The 17258-nt window shown below is 50.7% G+C and overlaps 1 protein-coding gene across 1 annotated transcript in view; it reads right to left on the bottom strand.

Annotated features, from left to right (window-relative positions):
• Positions 1-17258, bottom strand: part of plxnb1a (plexin b1a) — a 99277-nt gene that overhangs the window by 33964 nt on the left and 48055 nt on the right. Inside the window, exon 2 of the mRNA XM_064922162.1 lies at positions 40-109. The gene's annotated coding sequence lies outside the window, so the exon portion shown is untranslated. The remainder of the gene's footprint in view (positions 1-39; positions 110-17258) is intronic.

The following is a 17258-nucleotide window of genomic DNA, read 5'->3' as shown; positions in this document are numbered from 1 at the left end:
TACACAAATATATTTCTATACAGTTATACAATGTCTAACCATTTGTGTCCGACGTTAAGCTCAAGTCTCCTCCTCATCCACAAACATAAACCATTCTTGTTCACTCCACCTGTAGAGAAAAGAAAACATGAAAATATTATTACAATCTAATATCACCCAATAATCCATCAGGGGTTACATTGGTTGGATCATGTTCAAGAACCTGCCATGCAGACACTTTAATGAAGTGATGCAGCCCGTTCTCCAATTAGACACTTGTTTCTCGTCACCTCACTACTCCAGTGAATCAATGGGCCAGTGGGACACCGGAGTCCTCTAATACAGCTGAAACCCTTCAATAATTAAACATCTCTCCCCAGTCCTCCCCCTTACGAAGAACTTAGTGCAGTAGTCCTACAGTATGTGACTGTAGTGTTATAAGGACGGGACATAAAAGGGTGAGGAGGGCCCTAGCTGGTGGACTTGGAGCAGGTGTACTCTGATACTGTAGGTGTGTCTCAGTCAGACCCCTCTTTACTGATTCATGAAGGGATAAGAGGTCTGTTACGTCTTGGACAGTAACCTCCAGGCCCACTGCCACAGGGGTGGTCACGTCTTGGACAGTAACCTCCAGGCCCACTGCCACAGGGGTGGTCACGTCTTGGACAGTAACCTCCAGGCCCACTGCCACAGGGGATGGTAACCTCCAGGCCCACTGCCACAGGGGTGCTTGGACAGTAACCTCCAGGCCCACTGCCACAGGGGTGGTCACGTCTTGGACAGTGGTCACAGGGGTGGTCTTGGACAGTAACCTCCAGGCCCACTGCCACAGGGGGGTGGGACAGTAACCTCCAGGCCCACTGCCACAGGGGTTGGACAGTAACCTCCAGGCCCACTGCCACAGGGGTGGTCACGTCTTGGACAGTAACCTCCAGGCCCACTGCCACAGGGGGTGGTCACGTCTTGGACAGTAACCTCCAGGCCCACTGCCACAGGGGGGACAGGTCACGTCCACTGCCACAGTATCCTTGGACCAGGCCCACTGCCACAGGGGGTGGTCACCCACTGCTTGCACAGTAACCTCCAGGCCCACTGCCACAGGGGTGGTCACGTCTTGGACAGTAACCTCCAGGCCCACTGCCACAGGGGGTGGTCACGTCTTGGACAGTAACCTCCAGGCCCACTGCCACAGGGGTGGTCACGTCTTGGACAGTAACCTCCAGGCCCACTGCCACAAGGTGTGATTACGTCTTGGACAGTAACCTCCAGGCCCAACCTCCAGGCCCACTGCCACAGTAACCTCCAGGTGTGATTACGTCTTGGACAGTAACCTCCAGGCCCACTGCCACAGGGTGTGATTACGTCTTGGACAGTAACCTCCAGGCCCACTGCCACAGGGTGTGATTACTTCTTGGACAGTAACCTCCAGGCCGACTGCCACAGGGGTGGTCACGTCTTGGACAGTAACCTCCAGGCCCACTGCCACAGGGGTTCACGTCTTGGACAGTAACCTCCAGGCCCACTGCCACAAGGTGTGATTACTTCTTGGACAGTAACCTCCAGGCCCACTGCCACAAGGTGTGAATCACGTCTTGGACAGTAACCTCCAGGCCCACTGCCACAAGGTGTGATTACGTCTTGGACAGTAACCTCCAGGCCCACTGCCACAAGGGGTGATTACTTCTTGGACAGTAACCTCCAGGCCCACTGCCACAGGGGTGGTCACGTCTTGGACAGTATCCTCCAGGCCCACTGCCACAGGGGGTGGTCACGTCTTGGACAGTATCCTCCAGGCCCACTGCCACAGGGGGTCCAGGCCCACTGCCACAGGGGTGGTCACGTCTTGGACAGTAACCTCCAGGCCCACTGCCACAGGGGTGCCGTCTTGGACAGGCCCACTGCCACAGGGGTGGTCACGTCTTGGACAGTAACCTCCAGGCCCACTGCCACAGGGGTGGTCACGTCTTGGACAGTAACCTCCACCCACTGCCACAGGGGGTGGTCACCCACTGCCACAGGGGTCTTGGACAGTATCCGCCAGGCCCACTGCCACAGGGGGTGGTCACGTCTTGGACAGTAACCTCCAGGCCCACTGCCACAGGGGTGGTCACGTCTTGGTAACTCCACACCCACTGCCACAGGGGTGGTCACGTCTTGGACAGTATCCGCCAGGCCCACTGCCACAGGGGGTGGTCACGTCTTGGACGGTAACTAACCTCCAGGCCCACTGCCACAGGGGGTGGTCACGTCTTGGACAGTAACCTCCAGGCCCACTGCCACAGGGGTGGTCACGTCTTGGACGAGTAACTCCAGGCCCACTGCCACAGGGGTGGTCACGTCTTGGACAGTAACCTCCAGGCCCACTGCCACAGGCACCCACTGCCACAGGGGTGGTCACGTTTGGACAGTAACCTCCAGGCCCACTGCCACAGGGGTGGTCACGTCTTGGACAGTAACTCCACACCCACTGCCACAGGGGGGGTGGTCATGTCTTGGACAGTAACCTCCAGGCCCACTGCCACAGGGGTGGTCATGTCTTGGGCCCACACAGTATCCAGTAACCTCCAGGCCCACTGCCACAGGGGGTGGTCACGTCTTGGACAGTATCCCCACTGCCACAGGCCCACTGCCCACTGCCAGGGGGTGGTCACGTCTTGGACAGTATCCTCCAGGCCCACTGCCACAGGGGGTGGTCACGTCTTGGACAGTAACCTCCAGGCCCACTGCCACAGGGGTGGTCACGTGGTCTTGGACAGTAACCTCCAGGCCCACTGCCACAGGGGGTGGTCATGTCTTGGACAGTAACCTCCAGGCCCACTGCCACAGGGGTGGTCACGTCTTGGAAAGTAACCTCCAGGCCCACTGCCACAGGGGTGGTCACGTCTTGGAAGTAACCTCCATGCCACAGGAAATACAGTAACAGGCCCACTGCCACAGGGGTGGTCACAATTCCATGTGCATCACATTTTATTGAGAAAACTTACAGGTAAGTGCCAAAATAAAGGAAAGGCCAACATAAAGTTCCTTCATAGGGTGTTGGGCCACCATGAGTCAGAACAGATTCAATGCCCACTGCCACAGGGGTGGCATGTCGGGAACCTCCAGGCCCACTGCCACAGGGGTGGTCAGCTCTGTAACCTCCAGGCCCACTGCCAGAATAACTCCAGGCCCATAAGTAATCAATTGGGTTGAGATCTGGTGACTGGAGATAACCTGGCCCACTGCCACAGGGGTGGTCACGTCTTGGACAGTAACCTCCATGACACACAGTAACCTCCAGGCCCACTGCCACAGGGGTGGTTTACATCATTTTCATGCTAATCAAACCATTCAGTGATGGGGGCATTGTCATTCCATGGGGGTGTCACTTTATAATTGCCCACTTATAGAGCCATTATCCCTATCAAGATTACTCTTTACATCTAGGCCCACTGCCACAGGGGTGTGGGCCTCTTAATCCCTGCCACTGTTGGGTGATGCACAGTTTCTGTAACCTCCAGGCCAGACAGTTCCCAAACTAGGGTTGAGTAACCTCCAGGCCCACTGCCACAAGGGTGATCTTCTTGGACAGTAGGTTCCCAGGCCCACTGCCACAAGGTGTGATTGGAAACCCATGTGGGGTCCGACTGCCTGATATAAAAACTGCCACAGGAGAATTTCAGTAACCTCCAGGCCCAAATCCTTAAATATATATATTCTACAAAATATATTATAATATCACGTCTTTGTACTGTATCGCATTGTAATATGGTTAACCTTAAAAATCTAAATTATTCAAATCTAAAAGATAAAATTCAACAAGATAGAGCCCTTAGATCATGACAGTAACCTCCAGGCCCACTGCCACAGGGGGTGCACTTGGTCATCACAGTAACCTCCAGGCCCACTGCCACAGGGGTGGTCACGTCTTGGACAGTAACCTCCAGGCCCACTGGCCCACTGCCACAGGGGTGGTCACGTCTTGGACAGTAACCTCCAGGCCCACTGACATGGGAAAGGTCACGCCTCCAGGCCCACTGCCACAGGGGGTGGTCGGTAACCTCTTGGACAGCTACGCTATGAAATCACACACTATTACAGAGACTGATATTACTGGCAGCAATTGATATGAGGGGGACAGATGTGTGGGGGGACAGAGGCACAGAATCTCACATCAATAACATTGTCAGATAACACTGTTAAACAAATAATTTATGCTCTGACTGAAAGACTCACAAACTTCACAGTGGATAACCTCCAGGCCCACTCCACAAGGTGTGATTACGTCTTGGACAGTAACCTCCAGGCCCACTGCCACAAGGTGTCTTGGACTCGGCCGACTGCCACAAGGTGTCTGGGCTTCTTAACTTCTGGCTAGGATGCAGGGATGGGATCTTCTTGGACAGTATCCGAGGCCCACTGCCACAGGGTGGTCAGACTATCCGCGGCCCACTGCCACAGGTCATGTTGCCCGAGTCTGCCACAGGCAGTATTACTTATGGCTAGGATGCCAGGGATTGGGATCGGGCCAGATTCCACAGGGGGTGGTCAGTCTTGGACGAACTCCACACCCACTGCCATGTTGCCCTTGGACAGTCTCCGGGCCCACTGCCACAGGGGTGGTCACATCTTGGACAGTATCCGCCAGGCCCACTGCCACAGGGGTACTCACGTACGGTAACTCCACACCCACTGCCACAGGGGGTGGTCACGTCTGGACAGTATCCGGGCCCACTGCCACAGGGGGAGTCACGTCTTGGACGGTAACTCCACACCCACTGCCACAGGGGTGGTCACGTCAGGCAGTATCCGCCAGGCTCACTGCCACAGGGGGTGGTCACGTCTTGGGGTAACTCCACACCCACTGCCACAGGGGGTGGTCATGTCTTGGACAGTATCCGCCAGGCCCATGGCATGGGGTGGTCACGTTGGACGGTAACTCCACACCCACTGCCACAGGGGGTGGTCATGTCTTGGACAGTATCCGCCAGGCCCACTGGATGCAGGGGGTGGTCATGTCTTGGATCTCCGGGCCGACTTCCACAGGGGAGGTCAGTCTTGGACAGTATCCGCCAGGCCCACTGCATGGGTTCCCGTCTTGCACAGTATCCGGGCCAACTGCCACAGGGGGTGGTCACGTTTGGCAGTATCCGCCAGGCCCACTGCCAGGGATTGGGGCGGTCACGTGGACAGTATCCGAGGCCCACTGCCACAGGGGGTGGTCATGTCTTGTATGGTAACTCCACACCCACTGCCACAGGAGTGGAAAGAAATCACCAAGAGGTTGAAGTAGTCCATGAAAAATACATACAACATGCAATTCCTTGTGCATCACATTTTATTGAGAAAAACATACAGGTAAGTGCCAAAATAAAGGAAAGACCAACATAAAGTTCCTTCATAGTGTGGGCCACCATGAGTCAGAACAGATTCAATGCACTTATGGCTAGGATGCAGGAGATTGGGACTGAGGACACATGGTTTACATCATTTTCATGCTCATCAAACCATTCAGTGATGGGGGCATTGTCATTCCATGGGGTGTCACTTTATAATTGCTTTATAGAGCCATTATCCCTATCAAGATTACTCTTTACATCTATTTGTGGGCCTCTTAATCCCTGCCACTGTTGTCCTTGATGCACAGTTTCTGTCTAGACCAGAGGTTCCCAAACTAGGGGTTGAGAACCCATGTGGGGTCGCCTGATATGAAAAGGGGGTCGCAGGAGAATTTCCAAAATCCTTAAATATATATATATTCTACAAAATATATTATAATATCCGTAGTCTTGTAATATGGTTAACCTTAAAAATCTAAATTATTCAAATCTAAAAGATAAAATTCAACAAGATAGAGCTAGATCATGAGAAAGGGACTTGGGATAATTCTCAGGGTGATGGCCAGTGAGCTAGAAATCACACACTATTACAGAGACTGATATTACTGGCAGCGATATGAGGGGGACAGATGTTGGGGGGACCCGAGTCTGGGCAATAACATTGTCAGATAACACTGTTAAACAAATAATTTATGCTCTGACTGAAAGCTAGGATGCCCAGGAGCACAGGGATCGGGCCGATTCCGGTGAGAGTCAGACTCGGCCGACGTCATGTGGCCCGAGTCTGGGCCGCCTTCGGCAGTATTACTTATGGCTAGGATGCAGGGATTGGGATCGGGCCGATTCCGGTGAGAGTCAGACTCGGCCGACATCATGTTGCCCGAGTCTGGGCCGCCTTCGGCAGTATTACTTATGGCTAGGATGCAGGGATTGGGATCGGGCCGATTCCGGTGAGAGTCAGACTCGGCCGACGTCATGTTGCCCGAGTCTGGGCCGCCTTCGGCAGTATTACTTATGGCTAGGATGCAGGGATTGGGATCTGGGCCGATTCCGGTGAGAGTCAGACTCGGCCGACGTCATGTTGCCCGAGTCTGGGCCGCCTTCGGCAGTATTACTTATGGCTAGGATGCAGGGATTGGGATCGGGCCGATTCCGGTGAGAGTCAGACTCGGCCGACGTCATGTGGCCCGAGTCTGGGCCGCCTTCGGCAGTATTACTTATGGCTAGGATGCAGGGATTGGGATCGGGCCGATTCCGGTGAGAGTCAGACTCGGCCGACATCATGTTGCCGGAGTCTGGGCCGCCTTCGGCAGTATTACTTATGGCTAGGATGCAGGGATTGGGATCGGGCCGATTCCGGTGAGAGTCAGACTCGGCCGACGTCATGTTGCCCGAGTCTGGGCCGCCTTCGGCAGTATTACTTATGGCTAGGATGCAGGGATTGGGATCGGGCCGATTCCGGTGAGAGTCAGACTCGGCCGACGTCATGTTGCCGGAGTCTGGGCCGCCTTCGGCAGTATTACTTATGGCTAGGATGCAGGGATTGGGATCGGGCCGATTCCGGTGAGAGTTATCTGGCCCAAATGTATTACTTGGGGTTCGGACCGATTGGGGCTACTCTCTGGCAGATGATTACACTGGCTGCTTTATATATTTAACATTTATTTATTTTTCCAGATTTTCCTCATTGTTTCTGTGATCAAAAAATACAATTAACATTACAAATGAAATTCTTTAAGAGTCCTGTGTAGTATTTTAGTATTTTGCTACTTTGTGGAAGGCAATTGATAAGCATTAAAAACATTGTGGATGCAACTTCCCGAGTGGTGCAGCGGTCCAAGACACTGCATCTCAGTACAAACTGCATTTCAACAGAAGCTGGTTTGAGACCCGTGCCGGCCGTGACCGGGAGACCCATGACCCACAATTGGCCCAGCGTCGTCCGAGTTAGGGGAGGGTTTGGCCGGCTTGGATGTCCTTGTCCCATCGCGCTGTATCGACTCCTGTGGCGGGCTAGGCGCATGCACGCTGGCATGGTCACCAGGTGTATGGTGAGGTGTATGGTGTTTCCTCCGAGACAACTGTTTTGTATGTATAATAGTAATATAGTAATATTTAAAATGACTAAAATCTGGTAATTTTGTATACATTTATTTAAATTTGTATCGGGCCGCTTCTGGGGGGATTCTGGTAAGATGCCGGCAAAGTTGGCTGGATTCTGGTAGACGGAAACGGGCCGATGTACTTGGGTCAATTCTGGGCAGTCATTCATTTTGACTCCGGGCCGAGTCCGACACGCGATTCCGGGGAAATTCAATTAGTTCCTGGCCAAGATTCCGTGCCATGAGGGTCGCTTCTGGGCTAATTCCTCATTGCTAGCTGGGTCCCCAACTTATGCTCACCAAATGGTTGTTAGCTGTGAGGGCAGAGATGCATTGGCTTTGTTCGATATACATGTCGGGGGATGCTATTCACAAGGACATAATGTTCTGTCTCACGATTCCCAAGCATTAAAAAGCATAGTCGATGTCCAGTGTGCTGTGTGGCTATACTGACGATAAACAAATTTCATGGGATCAAATGCTGGGCTTGTGCAAAGATGGGGCTCCGTCTATGGCGGAACTGCGGGCAGGCCTCTGCACTGCACTTATGAAAGCGTCTCCCTCTGCAATATGAACGTATGATACACAGAGAGCAACTGGCGGGAAAAAAAGAGCAGAGCACAGAACCCGTGAGATATAATGCAGCAGGTAACTTCGATTGTAAACTACATCAAACCACATCCACTGTGCACATGTCTGTTCACAAAACTATGTGGAGATATGGGATTAGAGCATGACAATGTTCTATTTCATAGTGAGGCTTGGTGGTTATCGAGGGAGAGTGCTGCAAAGATTTCTAGCATTGCGAGAGGAACTGTTGTCATTTGCAATGGATGTAAAAAAAAAAAAAGACTTGCTTAACCTTCTGTGTAATGAAAATAAATTAACAGATAACAGCATCAGTAAATGACCCAGACGAATGATGACTGCTCACCTCTGACGCTTGGAAGAGCACTTTGGGACCTACTTCCCAATCCGCTTGACCTTGATCCTGGCTCAGTTGACATGCCGGTAAGTCAAATCGAAACAGCTGATCGAGATGTCATGTGACCGAATGCTGCAGACAAGGCACTCACGGGTCACTACAGAGTTTTGGTTCCTGACTCAAAGGGAATACCCTGCCATCTCCCTCTGAGCATTAATGCCGCGTTCAAAACAACTGGGAACTCAGAAATCTCCAACTTCCGAGCGTTCAAGACAACTGGGAATCCTGAAAGACACGAGCTCCGACTGCGAAAAGTCATCCAACTTGGAATTCTAACTCGGGATCTCTGGCCTCTTTCTAGAACGCCAACTTTCAGATCTAAAGATCATTGAAGCCATGATTTGACATTGCATTTTTCCGAGTTCCCAGTTGTCTTGAAAGGACCATAAAACTCAGGGTAGGCTACCCTTCCACAGCTCATATCTGTTTGAAGCTGGATTCATTGCTCTTGTCTGGATTAAAACCAAATATCAATCCAGGTTGGATGTGACAGCAGAGATGAGGTGCGCACTGTCGACCACGCCCCCTGACTTTTAGACATACATCAAGCCACACCCATCTCATTAGTGGTGGTGAGATAAGATAAATTATATCAGACTAATTTACAGTTGACTGTCATACCATCACATACTTCTAATGTGGGGCTGAGTTGAGAAAACAATCATAAATAATGTTAGAATGTTTTTCAATTGACTGCCATAGCCCATAATAAAGAAGAAAACATTGGTTGTTAATTACATAATTGTTTTCACATGGTTGGGGTCATGAGAATCTTCAAATATCAATATGGGGTCGTGGGCCAAAGAAGACCTAGTGGCCCGTGGTACACAAATCAAATTTCAAATCAAATGTATTTATATAGCCCTTCTTACATCAGCTGATATCTCAAAGTGCTGTACAGAAATCCAGCCTAAAACCCCAAACAGCAAGCAATGCAGGTGTAGAAGCACGGTGGCTAAGAAAAACTCCCTAGAAAGGCCAAAACCTAGGAAGAAACCTAGAGAGGAACCAGGCTATGAGGAGAGGCCAGTCCTCTTCTGGCTGTGCCGGGTAGAGATTATAACAGAACATGGCCAAGATGTTCAAATGTTCATAAATTACCAGCATGGTCATATAATAATAATCACAGTAGTTGTCGAGGGTGCAACAAGTCAGCACCTCAGGAGTAAATGTCAGTTGGCTTTTCATAGCCGATCATTAAGAGTATCTCTACCGCTCCTGCTGTCTCTAGAGAGTTGAAAACAGCAGGTCTGGGACAGGTAGCACGCCCGGTGAACAGGACAGGGTTCCGTAGCTGCAGGCAGAACAGTTGAAACTGGAGCAGCAGCACGGCCAGTTGGACTGGGGACAGCAAAGAGTCATCATGCCAGGTTGTCCTGAGGCATGGTCCTACGGCTCAGGTCCTCCGAGAGAGAGAAAGAAAGAGAGAATTAGAGAGAGCATACTTAAATTCACACAGGACACCGGATAAGACAGGAGAAGTACTCCAGATATAACAAACTGACCCTAGCCCCCCGACACATAAACTACCGCAGCATAAATACTGGAGGCTGAGACAGAAGTGGTCAGGAGACACTGTGGCCCCGTCCGATGACACCCCCGGACAGGACCAAAGCTGCATTGTGAGGCCTGGGAAGAATAGAGAACACAGCCATGCTACTGGTCTGGTGTCCTCACTTGCTCTTTGACCTGTTGACGTCCCACTGTAGATATCTTTAGTGAAACAGGAACAATAGTCATGGGAACTTCCTCTTAGTAACAGGAGTAGCAGCGTAGGACAGGACTGGGAAAACAACCTTTTTAGCAACATAAAAAGCAGCCTAATTTCCAATGTTTTCTTTACATCCTATCTCTACTAGGTCAGAACTGGAGAAGATTCTTCAGCTGAATAGCCACTATAGTATTTCTACTAATACCATCAATCTGAATCTAAGTACTTCTGGAAACGTGGAGTGTCTGCCAAATGTCCAAATTGTAAAAAGAATGTAACACTTAACTGTTACTACTACTACTGCTACAGTAGAGTTTGTAATGATTAAATACAATGGGAGGAGAGGGGCTCTGGGACAGGGCACGCAGAGCCAACAACCTCCAGAGTTCATGGGCCAAGTCTGGAATGCATGGCTCTGCCCTGGTGCAGTCCAAGAAACCTATAAATAACTACTGCGAGACTATTAGGCTGCCAACAGCACTGGTGGTCTGACCAGGGTTTTACAATCCCACTACACGACAGCCAAGTCCACAAAGCTCCACTGCTCTACGCATAGAGACACCTCAGAAACAGCGAGATCGGGAGACTCTCCTCTATGTTGATCAATCATTTAAAGTGGCTGCAGTGCACGTTTGAACCTTCAACTCCTCATGACTTGCAACAGGGTTCTAAAGGCTAAGACCCCATAAAAAGGAGAGATCAGCAGCGAATGCCTCCAAAAAGACAGGGGTGCGATTATTTTCAGGCGCCGTCTGAATGAGATGGGCCTCAGGCTCGGAGTCCTGACATTCTTCTGTTGCTCCTGGCATCTCCCCCTTTGGTACACGGCCAAATGGTGCTGAACCGTCTGCTTGATTTATGACAGGCTCCGATGAGCACACACAGCCATCATAGTTCATAGCTTCATGACTACGAGGGAAAGGTAGTATCCAACTACAGTACAGTTAATCTAACACATAGATTTTCTGTTTTACAGAAAGCATAAATGTCACAGCATAGGGTGTAGTTGTCAGACTTCGAGGGTCTTTCTGTAGGGAATAACACTGACCAGTCACAGTCACAGATGTCTTCTATTGTAGTATATAATACAAAATGTTGGTATAGACAAATATCAATGTAAACGAGCTGATATTAAAGGCGGACTTACACACACTTGGCCCTCTGCCATTTCCGTCCACTTCTATAGGTCTATAGCAAGCAGCCCTCACATAAACACACAGAGGGTCTTTCTCTATGTCCCCAGTATTGAAAGGGGGTCTGTGAAGCCCTTTGGTGGGAATAGTGTCCCTTTCAGTCCTCTCTGACCAAGTCCTTGTGAAGAGCTTCACACAGTCGGTCTTATAACGGGACCCTTCATGTAGGCCTAGACATTTCTGATGGTGCTTTGTCAGGGGGAATCAAGGTGCAGCAGAACTAACGCAGACTTATTCCAGTTCGCTCTAGAGTCTGAGATCAAGCCAAATACTACACTGGTCTGCCTTATGCACAGTAAAGAGAGAGGGGAGTGAGAGAGAGCAGGGGAGAGAGAGAGAGCAGGGGAGAGAGAGAGAGCAGGGAAGAGAGAGAGCAGGGGAGAGAGAAAGAGAGCAGGAGAGAGAGAGAGCAGGGGAGAGAGTGAGAGAGCAGGGGAGAAAGAGCGAGAGAGCAGGGGAGAGAGAGCAGGAGAGAGAGCAAGAGAGCAGGGGAGAGAGAGCAGGAGAGAGAGCAAGAGAGCAGGGGAGAGAGAGAGCAGGGGAAAGAGAGAGCATGAGAGAGAGAGCAAGGGAGAAGGGGAGAGAGAGCAGGGGAGAGAGAGCAGGGGAGAGAGAAAGAGAGAGAGAGCAGGGGAGAGAGAGAGCAGGGGAGAGAGTGAGAGAGCAGGGGAGAAAGAGCGAGAGAGCAGGGGAGAAAGAGCGAGAGAGCAGGGGAGAGAGAGCAAGAGAGCAGGGGAGAGAGAGCAAGAGAGCAGGGGAGAGAGAGAGGGGAGAGAGAGCGAGCAGGGAAGAGGGAGAAAGAGAGAGCAGGGGAGAGAGAAAGAGAAAGCAGGGGAGAGAGAACGAGAGAGCAGGGGAGAGAGAACAAGATAGCAGGAGAGAGAGAGTAGGGGGAGAGAGAGAGAGCAGGGGAGAGTGAGAAAGAGAGAGAGCAGGGGGAGAGAGAGAGAGAGCAGGGGAGAGTGAGAAAGAGAGAGAGCAGGAGAGAGATAAAGAGAGAGATTATTCCGCAAGAATGATGGATGTAGGCAGCTGAAGGATTATGTATTCATACATAAGTATATTCATTCTGATATATAGTTTATAAATAGTCATGTGTAAAACTAAAGTATACAGCGCATCCAGGAAGTATTCAGACCCCTTGACTCTTTACACATTTTGATATAGCCTTATTCTAAAATGGATTAAATTACGTTTTTTTTCTCTCATAAATCTACACACAATACCCCATAATGATAAAGCGAAAATAGGTTAAAAATAATAATTCATAATATATATTTAGATAAGTATTCAGACCTTTGCAATGATACTCGAAATTGAGCTCAGGTGCGTCCTGTGTCCATTGATTATCCTTGAGATGATTCTACAACTTGATTGAAGTCCACCTGTGGTAAATTCAATTAATTGGACATGATTTGGAAAGGCACACACCTGTCTATATAAGGTCCCACAGTTGACAGTGCACGTCAGAGCAAAAACCAAGCCATGAGGTCGAAGGAATTCTCAGAGAAGGTCCTGCTGAGAGGCTGGTGGTCAGGTCCTGCTGAGATGCTAGTGGTCAGGTCCTGTTGAGAGGCTGGTGGTCAGGTCCTGCTGAGAGGCTGGTGGTCAGGTCCTGCCGAGAGGCTGGTGGTCAGGTCCTGCTGAGAGGCTGGTGGTCAGGTCCTTTTGAGAGGCTGCTTTAGGTCCTACTGAGAGGCTGGTGGACAGGTCCTGCTGAGAGGCTGGTGGACAGGTCCTGCTGAGAGGCTGGTGGTCAGGTCCTGCTGAGAGGCTGGTGGTCAGGTCCTACTGAGAGGCTGGTGGACAGGTACTGTTGAGTGGCTGGTGGTCAGGTCCTGTTGAGAGGCTGGTGGTCAGGTCCTGCTGAGAGGCTGGTGGTCAGGTCCTACTGAGAGGCTGGTGGTCAGGTCCTGCTGAGTGGCTGGTGGTCAGGTCCTGTTGAGAGGCTGGTGGTCAGGTCCTGCCGAGAGGCTGGTGGTCAGGTCCTGCTGAGAGGCTGGTGGTCAGGTCCTTCTGAGAGGCTGCTTTAATCCTACTGAGGATTGCTGAACAGGTCCTGCTGAGAGGCTGGTGGTCAGGTCCTGCTGATGGTGGTCAGGTCCTACTGAGAGGCTGGTGGACAGGTACTGTTGAGTGGCTGGTGGTCAGGTCCTGTTGAGAGGCTGGTGGTCAGGTCCTGCTGAGAGGCTGGTGGTCAGGTCCTACTGAGAGGCTGGTGGTCAGGTCCTGCTGAGTGGCTGGTGGTCAGGTCCTTCTGAGAGGCTAGTGGTCAGGTCCTGCTGAGAGGCTGGTGGTCAGGTCCTGCTGAGACCTGGTGGTCAGGTCCTGCTGAGAGGCTGGTGGTCAGGTCCTGCTGAGAGGCTGGTGGTCAGGTCCTGCTGAGAGGCTGGTGGTCATGTCCTGCTGAGAGGCTGGTGGTCAGGTCCTGCTGAGAGGCTGGTGGTCAGGTCCTTCTGATTGGTGGTCATCCTGCTGAGATGATTCTGTTGACAACTGGTCAGGTCCTGTTGAGAGGCTGGTGGTCAGGTCCCGTTGAGGTGGTCAGGTCCCGCTGAGAGGCTGGTGGTCAGGTCCTTCTGAGAGGCTGGTGGTCAGGTCCTGCTGAGAGGCTAGTGGTCAGGTCCTGTTGAGAGGCTGGTGGTCAGGTCCTGCTGAGAGGCTGGTGGTCAGGTCCCGTTGAGAGGCTGGTGGTCAGGTCCCGCTGAGAGGCTGGTGGTCAGGTCCTGTTGAGAGGCTGGTGGTCAGGTCCTGCTGAGAGGCTAGTGGTCAGGTCCTGTTGAGAGGCTGGTGGTCAGGTCCTGCTGAGAGGCTGGTGGTCAGGTCCTGTTGAGGGTCTGGTGGTCAGGTCCTGCTGAGAGGCTGGTGGTCAGGTCCTGCTGAGAGGCTGGTGGTCATGTCCTGCTGAGAGGCTGGTGGTCAGGTCCTGCTGAGATCCTTCTGCTAGTGGTCAGGTCCTGCTGAGAGGCTGGTGGTCAGGTCCTGCTGAGAGGCTGGTGGTCAGGTCCTGTTGAGAGGCTGGTGGTCAGGTCCTGCTGAGAGGCTGGTGGTCAGGTCCTGCTGAGAGGCTGGTGGTCAGGTCCTGCTGAGAGGCTGGTGGTCAGGTCCTTTTGAGAGGCTGCTTTAGGTCCTACTGAGAGGCTGGTGGACAGGTCCTGCTGAGAGGCTGGTGGACAGGTCCTGCTGAGAGGCTGGTGGTCAGGTCCTGCTGAGAGGCTGGTGGTCAGGTCCTGCTGAGAGGCTGGTGGACAGGTACTGTTGAGTGGCTGGTGGTCAGGTCCTGCTGAGAGGCTGGTGGTCAGGTCCTACTGAGAGGCTGGTGGTCAGGTCCTGCTGAGTGGCTGGTGGTCAGGTCCTGTTGAGAGGCTAGTGGTCAGGTCCTGCTGAGAGGCTGGTGGTCAGGTCCTGCTGAGAGGCTAGTGGTCAGGTCCTGTTGAGAGGCTGGTGGTCAGGTCCTGTTGAGAGGCTGGTTTAGGTCCTGCTGAGTGGCTGGTGGTCAGGTCCTGTTGAGAGGCTCGTGGTCAGGTCCTGTTGAGAGGCTGGTGGTCAGGTCCTGCTGAGAGGCTGGTTTAGGTCCTACTGAGATGCTGGTGGTCAGGTCCTGTTGAGAGGCTGGTGGTCAGGTCCTGCTGAGAGGCTGGTGGTCAGGTCCTGCTGAGAGGCTGGTTTAGGTCCTACTGAGAGGCTGGTTTAGGTCCTACTGAGAGGCTGGTGGTCAGGTCCTGTTGACTCTGCTGTGGCCACAGCAACAGGACAGGAGTCAACTACTCCAACCAAATTACAGACAACACTACTGACTGTGGGGTTCTTCAGGGAATGATCTGACCAAAATTTGAACATTGAGGAGCGTGTGAATGTAGACAATAATAAAATAAAAACACATTCTGTCTTCCTGGATTTCTATTTGTCTTTTACACTCTTTCCTCTTTTATCTGCTGTGAACTTTAAAGACCAAACCAACATGATCAGATTGACCAATCCATTTGCAAGTGAAATATAGTTGGCATTTAGCAGTTCGGCCACAAGTGTTCTGCAGAGCAGAAGTAGCTACAATGGAAGTGAGTTTAAAGAAGAATGTATGTTTTGTGATGGTGTCAATATGTTTTATTCAGATAATATGGCATTATTAGCATCCTGTGAATAGAATATTGATAATGTATATGTCTTTGTGTTGCCATCACAGGAGGCTGAAGAGGAGGCGTATTCATGCATTTGTGCCCTGGCTGCATACCTTACCACCTACTGCATGTGTTATTACATCTCTGTAAGTGGAGACTGCTGAGGGGAGGACGGCTCATAATAATGGCTGGAACGGAGTAAATGGAATGTTATCAAACACACGGAAACCACATGTTTGATACCATTCCATTGACTCCATTCCAGCCATTATTATGAGCCGTCCTCCCCTCAGCAGCCTCCACTGATCTCCTTCACACAAAACAGCCTCTCTTTCATATCGCTGAATAGACTGAGAAAGCCCTTTGTCATTTGTGGTTGTCTTGACGACGTCTCGTGGTTGGATGAAAAGAAAGCCTAGCGTCAACTCATAGGCAATTAAATTAGTAGCAACTGTACAACCACTGATGCTTCCCTGACAAAATAATTCATGGTTAGGTTGATGGGATTATAATTTAAGAATAGAGGTCATGGTAAGAAACGCTCCATGTGCTGCATTGAATTATTCCCCTCACTTCACGAGACATTAGTATATTTAAACAAAAAGTACACCAATAAAAATGATTTTCCATGCACCATGCAAGCAAAAGCTATTTGTTTCCGTAATCTGGGAATCTACAGAGATGGACTGAAAATAACAAGACACATTTTTCATAGAGGTGTGAGGAAACTTAATAAACACGTGCTCAGCAATTCATAAGTAAACAAAGGCAACAGCAGAGGGGCCCCATAAGCCTATAAGAACAGAGATCCATTGCACTCCTCCCTCTCCTCTTCCTCAGTGACTGGTGTCACAGGCTCCTATCAGAATGCCAACTATTTGTTTAAGGCTTGGCAGTGAGGACTTCTCCCAAGCTCTGGCCTAGAGCAGTGTGGATGAATGTATATTCTAACAAAACACTCCACTACTGGGGAATGTAAAATGGGGAAGCTTTAGTTTACTGGCAATAGAGGCCTCAACGACTAGGATGGCAGGTCAGCCATCTGCTAAATTACTCAAATGTAAAATGGAAGCACTTACACTAAGTGCACAAAACATGAGAGACACCGTCCTAATATTTAGTTGCACTACCTTTCGCCCTCAGAACAGCCTCAATTGGTCTGGGCATGGACTCGCTGCTGGCCCATGTTGACTCCAATGCTTTCCAGAGTTGTGTCAAGTTGCCTGGAACTCCTTTGGGAAGTTTACCATTCCTGATACACATGGGAAACTGTTGAGCGTGAAAACCCTGCAGCGTCGCAGTTCTTGACCCAGTCAAACCGGTGTACCTGGCATCTGCTACCATACCCCGTTCAAAGGCACTTCAATATTTAGTCTTGCTCAGTTACCATCTGAATAACACACATACACAATCCATGTCTCAATTGTCTCAAGGCTGAAAAATCCTTCTTTAACCTGACTCCTCCCCTTCATCTACACTGCTTGAAGTGGATAAAGGATCATAACTTTCACCTGGATTCACCTGGTCAGTCTGTCATGTAAAGACCAGATGTCCCCAATATCTTGTACACTCAGTGTATACTTAAGTACTCCGAGTAGACACAGGCCAGTCAGCCAAAAAGCCTATTTTCAAGAAGAAACAAGCACATCTCTGCTTAGTATCATGGTACTCCCTGTATATAGCCATGTTATTTTCTACTCCCTATAAATGGAGATAGCCATGTTAGTTTCTACTCACTATATACAGTTGAAGTCAGAAGTTTACATACACTTAGGTTGGAGTCATTAAAACTCATTTTTCAACCACTCCACAAATTTCTTGTTATCAAACTATAGTTTTTGCAGGTTGGTTA

Source organism: Oncorhynchus masou, chromosome 18 (genome assembly GCF_036934945.1).
Source record: "Oncorhynchus masou masou isolate Uvic2021 chromosome 18, UVic_Omas_1.1, whole genome shotgun sequence".
In the NCBI taxonomy this organism is placed as follows: domain Eukaryota; kingdom Metazoa; phylum Chordata; class Actinopteri; order Salmoniformes; family Salmonidae; genus Oncorhynchus; species Oncorhynchus masou.
Note: the sequence above shows the minus strand (reverse complement) of the source record. Positions and strands in the feature narration are given on the sequence as shown.